The sequence below is a fragment of the Arachis hypogaea genome, chromosome 6, assembly GCF_003086295.3.
Source record: "Arachis hypogaea cultivar Tifrunner chromosome 6, arahy.Tifrunner.gnm2.J5K5, whole genome shotgun sequence".
Taxonomy (NCBI): domain Eukaryota; kingdom Viridiplantae; phylum Streptophyta; class Magnoliopsida; order Fabales; family Fabaceae; genus Arachis; species Arachis hypogaea.
The window spans coordinates 67,895,303-67,900,953 of NC_092041.1; the positions used below are offsets into that span (position 1 = coordinate 67,895,303).

At 37.3% G+C, this 5,651-nt stretch overlaps 1 non-coding gene across 1 annotated transcript; it reads right to left on the reverse strand.

Moving 5' to 3' along the window:
* Positions 1-4,334: 4,334 nt before the first annotated feature.
* Positions 4,335-4,438, reverse strand: LOC112700030 (small nucleolar RNA R71). The gene has a single exon (XR_003152955.1). It is a non-coding gene; the product is annotated as a small nucleolar RNA R71 (small nucleolar RNA).
* Positions 4,439-5,651: the final 1,213 nt, after the last annotated feature.

A 5,651-nucleotide genomic window follows, 5' to 3' on the forward strand; every position in this document is an offset into this window, starting at 1 on the left:
TTCTTTCCCTTGTGGCTCCGTGCTCTCCTCTTCACTACATTCTTTAGTTGACCCTCCACATTCCTCAAGAGGAATGCCTTGATCGGATGAGTGAAGTTGGACCAAGCCGTTCACCGCTTCGGCTATGGTAGCCATGAATTGTCCTTGTGTTCTTTGGTATCCTTCTTGCTCTTGTAGAAAAGCTTGAAGGTCTTGATGGTCTTGTGTCAATGGTGGAAAAACTTCACATTGGCGGTGAAGAATGAGATTCATTGTGTAGAAGGAAGGTTGTATATGGGGGAGGTAGTTCATATTGGTAAGTATTTTGAGGTGGTATGTAAGAATGTGGTTGTTGGTATTGGTGTGGTGTTTGAAAATGTAGTGATTGGGGATTTTGTTGGGAGTAGGGGTTATAGGCATATGGTGGTGAAGGTGCATAATTGATGAGCGGATAATTTATACGCTTTTTGGCATTGTTTTTATATAGTTTTTAGTAAGTTTGAGCTACTTTTAGGGATGTTTTCATTAGTTTTTATGTTAAATTCACATTTCTGGACTTTACTATGAGTTTGTGTGTTTTTCTGTGATTTCAGGTAAATTCTGGCTGAAATTGAGGGACTTGAGCAAAACTCTGAAGAAGGCTGACAAAAGGACTACTGATGCTGTTGGAATCTGACCTCCCTGCACTCAAAATGGATTTTCTGGAGCTACAGAACTCCAAGTGGCGCGCTCTTAACGGCGTTGGAAAGTAGACATCCAGGGCTTTCCAGCAATATATAATAGTCCATACTTTATTCGAAGAATGACGACGTAACTTGGCGTTAAACGCCAAGTTCATGCTGCTGTCTGGAGTTAAACGCCAGAAAAACGTCATGATCCGGAGTTGAACGCCCAAAACACGTCAAAACTCGGAGTTCAACTCCAAGAGAAGCCTCAGCTCGTGGATTGATCAAGCTCAGCCCAAGCATACACCAAGTGGGCCCCGGAAGTGGATTTATGCATCATTTACTTACTCATGTAAACCCTAGTAGCTAGTCTAGTATATATAGGACATTTATCTATTGTATTAGACATCTTTGGTCTCAGTTTTGTTTTATTCTTCATCTTAGGAGATCATTGATCATGTTAGGGGGGCTGGCCATTCGGCCATGCCTGAACCTCTTTTACTTATGTATTTTCAACGGTGGAGTTTCTACACACCATAGATTAAGGGTGTGGAGCTCTGCTGTACCTCAAGTATTAATGAAATTCTATTGTCTTTTATTCAAATCTCTCTTATTCTTATTCCAAGATATTCATTCGTACCCAAGAACATGATGAATGTGATGATAAGTAACCCTCATTATCATTCTCACCTATGAACGCGCGTGATTGACAACCACTTCCGTTCTACATGCAACCGAGCTTGAATGTGTATCTCTTAGATTCCCCAACAGAATCTTCGTGGTATAAGCTAGATAGATGGCGGCATTTATGAGGATCCGGAAAGTCTCACCTTGTCTGTGATATTCCGAGTAGGATCCTGGGAATCCGGAAAGTCTCACCTTGTCTGTGGTATTCCGAGTAGGATTCCGGTAATGAATGACTGTGACGTGCTTCAAACTTGCAAGTGCTGGGCGTTAGTGACAGACGCAAAAGAATCAAGGGATTCTATTCCAGTAGGTGCGGGAACCAACCAGTGATTAGCCGTACTGTGACAGAGTGCGTGAGCATTAGTTTTCACTGCGAGGATGGGATGTAGCCATCAACCATGGGTGATGCCTCCAGACGATTAGCCGTGCGAGTGACAGCCGCATAGGATCATTTTCCCGAGAGGATTGAAAGTAGCCACCGCTGATGGTGAACCCCTATACAAAGCTTGCCATGGAAAGGAGTAAGAAGGATTGAGTAGAAGCAGTAGGAGAGCAGGCGTCCTTGAGCCATGCAGCATCTCCATTCGCTTATCTGAGATTCCTACCAATGAATCTGCATAAGTCTTCTATCCTTTTTATAATCTATTTTCTTATTTTTATTTTCGAAACCCATAAACCAATTTAATCTGCCTGACTGAGATTTGCAAGGTGACCATAGCTTGCTTCATACCAACAATCTCTGTGGGATCGACCCTTACTCACGTAAGGTTTATTACTTGGACGACCCAGTACACTTGCTGGTTAGTTGAACGGAGTTGTGAAAGCCGCAGTATTGTGCACCAAGTTTTTGGAGCCATTACAGAGGATTATTCGATTTGTGTGAAAGTATAAATCACAATTTCGTCCACCAAGTTTTTGGCATCGTTGCCGGGGATTGTTCGAGTATGGACAACTGACGGTTCATCTTGTTGCTCAGATTAGGTAATTTTCTTTTCAAAAATTTTCTTTTATTTTTCGTTTTTCCAAAAATGTTTTTTTTTTCGAAAAAAAAAAGAAAATCAATAAAAATACAAAAAAAATTAGAAAATCATAAAAATCAAAAATATTTTGTGTTTCTTGTTTGAGTCTTGTGTTAATTTTTAAGTTTGGTGTCAATTGCATGCTTTTAAAATTTTTCTTGCATTTTTTTTCGAAAATCTCATGCATCCATAGTGTTCCTCATGATCTTCAAGTTGTTCTTGACAAGTCTTCTTGTTTGATCTTGATGATTTCTTGCTTTGTGTCTTTTCTTGTTTTTCATGTGCACTTTTGCATTCATACTTTTCATGCATTAAAGATTTCTAAGTTTGGTGTCTTGCATGTTTTCTTTGCATTAAAAATTTTTCAAAATTATGTTCTTGATGTTCATCATGATCTTCAAAGTGTTCTTGGTGTTCATCTTGACATTCATAGCATTCTTGCATGCATTCATTGTTTTGATCTAAAAATTTCATGCATTGAGTATTTTTGTTGTTTTTCTCTCTCATTATAAAAAAATTCAAAAATAAAAAATTATCTTTTCCTTATTTCCCTCCAAAATTTCGAAATTTTGGGTTGACTTGGTCAAAAATTTTTAAAATTAGTTGTTTCTTACAAGTCAAGTCAAAATTTCAATTTTAAAAAATCTTATCTTTTCAAAATCTTTTTCAAAAATCATATCTTTTTCAATTTTTTATATAATTTTCGAAAATTTCAAAATTATTTTTCAAAATATTTTCAAAAATCTTTTTCTTATCTTTATATCAAAATTTCGAAAATTAGCTAACAATTAATGTGATTGGTTCAAAAATTTGAAGTTTGTTACTTTCTTGTTAAGAAAGGTTCAATCTTTAAATTCTAGAATCTTATCTTGTAGTTTCTTGTTAGTTAAGTCAATTTTAAAAATTAAATCTTTTTCAAAATATCTTTTTCAAATATATCTTTTTATCTTTTATCTTATCCTTTTCAAAAATTTTATCTTTTTCAAAATTTGATTTAAAAATATCTTATCTAACTTCTTATCTTCTTATCTTTTTTAAAATTTTGATTTCAAATCTTTTTCAATCAACTAACTAACTTTTTGTTTGTTTCTTATCTTTTTCAAAACCACTTAACTACTCTTCCCTCTCTAATTTTCGAAAATATCTCACCCCTTTTTCAAATTTTCTTTTTAATTAATTAATTGTTTTAAATTTTAATCTTATCTTATCTTTAATTTTCGAAAATTACTAACTTCTTTTTCAAAATCATTTTCGAAAATTTTCTATCTCTCCTCTTCTTCTATTTATTTATTTATTTACTAACACTTCTCTTCACCTCTCCTCATCCAAAAATCCGAATCCATCCTTCTTCTTTCTTCTACCCCTTTCTTCTTCTACTAACATAAAGGAATCTCTATACTGTGACATAGAGGATTCCTCTTTCTTTTCTTGTTTTCTTCTCTTTCATATGAGCAGGAACAGGGAAAAAGGCACTCTTGTTGAAATTGATCCAGAACCTGAAAGGACTCTGAAGAGAAAATTAAAAGAAGCTAAATTACAACAATCCAGAAACAACCTTTCAGAAATTTTTGAACAAGAGAAGGAGATGGCAGCCGAAAATAATAATAATAATGCAAGGAGAATGCTTGGTGACTTCACAAAGCCAACGTCTAAGTTTGATGGAAGAAGCATCTCCATTCCTGCCATTGGAGCCAATAACTTTGAGCTGAAACCTCAGCTAGTTGCTTTGATGCAACAAAACTGCAAGTTTTATGGACTTCCATCTGAAGATCCTTATCAGTTTTTAACTGAGTTCTTGCAGATCTGTGAGACTGTAAAGACGAATGGAGTTGATCCTGAAGTCTACAGACTCATGCTTTTCCCTTTTGCTGTAAGAGACAGAGCTAGAATATGGTTGGATTCACAACCTAAGGATAGCCTGGACTCCTGGGATAAGCTGGTCATTGCCTTCTTGGATAAATTCTTTCCTCCTCAAAAGCTGAGCAAGCTGAGAGTGGATGTTCAAACCTTCAAACAAAAAGATGGTGAATCCCTCTATGAAGCTTGGGAAAGATACAAGCAGTTGACCAAAAGATGTCCATCTGACATGTTTTCAGAATGGACCATATTAGATATATTCTATTATGGTCTCTCTGAATTTTCGAAAATGTCACTGGATCATTCTGCAGGTGGATCTATTCACCTGAAGAAAACGCCTGAAGAGGCTCAAGAACTCATTGACATGGTTGCAAACAACCAATTCATGTACACCTCTGAGAGGAATTCCGTGAATAATGGAATACCTCAGAAAAAAGGAGTTCTTGAAATTGATGCTCTGAATGCCATATTGGCTCAGAACAGAGTGTTGACTCAACAGGTCAACATGATCTCTCAAAATCTGAATGGATTGCAACATGCATCCAACAGTACTAGAGAGGCAGCTTCTGAAGAAGCTTATGATCCTGAGAACCCTGCCATGGCAGAGGTTAATTACATGGGTGAGCCTTATGGAAACACCTATAACCCATCATGGAGAAATCATCCAAATTTCTCCTGGAAGGATCAACAAAAGCCTCAACAAGGCTTTAACAATGGTGGACGCAATAGGCTGGGCAATAGCAAGCCATATCCATCATCTTCTCAGCAACAGACAGAGAACTCTGAACAAAACACTTCTAATTTAGCCAATATAGTCTCTGATCTGTCAAAGGCCACTTTCAGTTTCATGAATGAAACAAGATCCTCCATTAGAAATTTGGAGGCACAAGTGGGCCAGCTGAGTAAGAAAGTTATTGAAACTCCTCCCAGTATTCTCCCAAGTAATACAGAAGAGAATCCAAAAGGAGAGTGCAAGGCCATTGACTTAGTCAAAGTGGCCGAATGCACTAGGGAGGAGGAGGACGAAAATCCTAGTGAGGAAGACCTCCTGGAACGTCCCTCAAGCAAGAAGGAGTTTCCTATTAAGGATCCAGAGGAATCTGAGGCTCATATAGAGACCATAGAGATTCCATTGAATCTCCTTCTACCATTCATGAGCTCTGAAGACTATTCTTCCTCTGAAGAGGATGAAGATGTGACTGGAGAGCAAGTTGCTCAATATTTAGGAGCTATCATGAAGCTGAATGCCAAGCTGTTTGGTAATGAGACTTAGGAAAGTGAACCTCCCTTGCTCATTAGTGAACTAGATACTTGGATTCAGAAAACTCTACCTCAAAAGAAACAAGATCCTGGAAAGTTCCTAATACCTTGTACCATAGGCACCATGAGCTTTGAAAAAGCTCTATGTGATCTGGGGTCAGGGATAAACCTTATGCCACTCTCT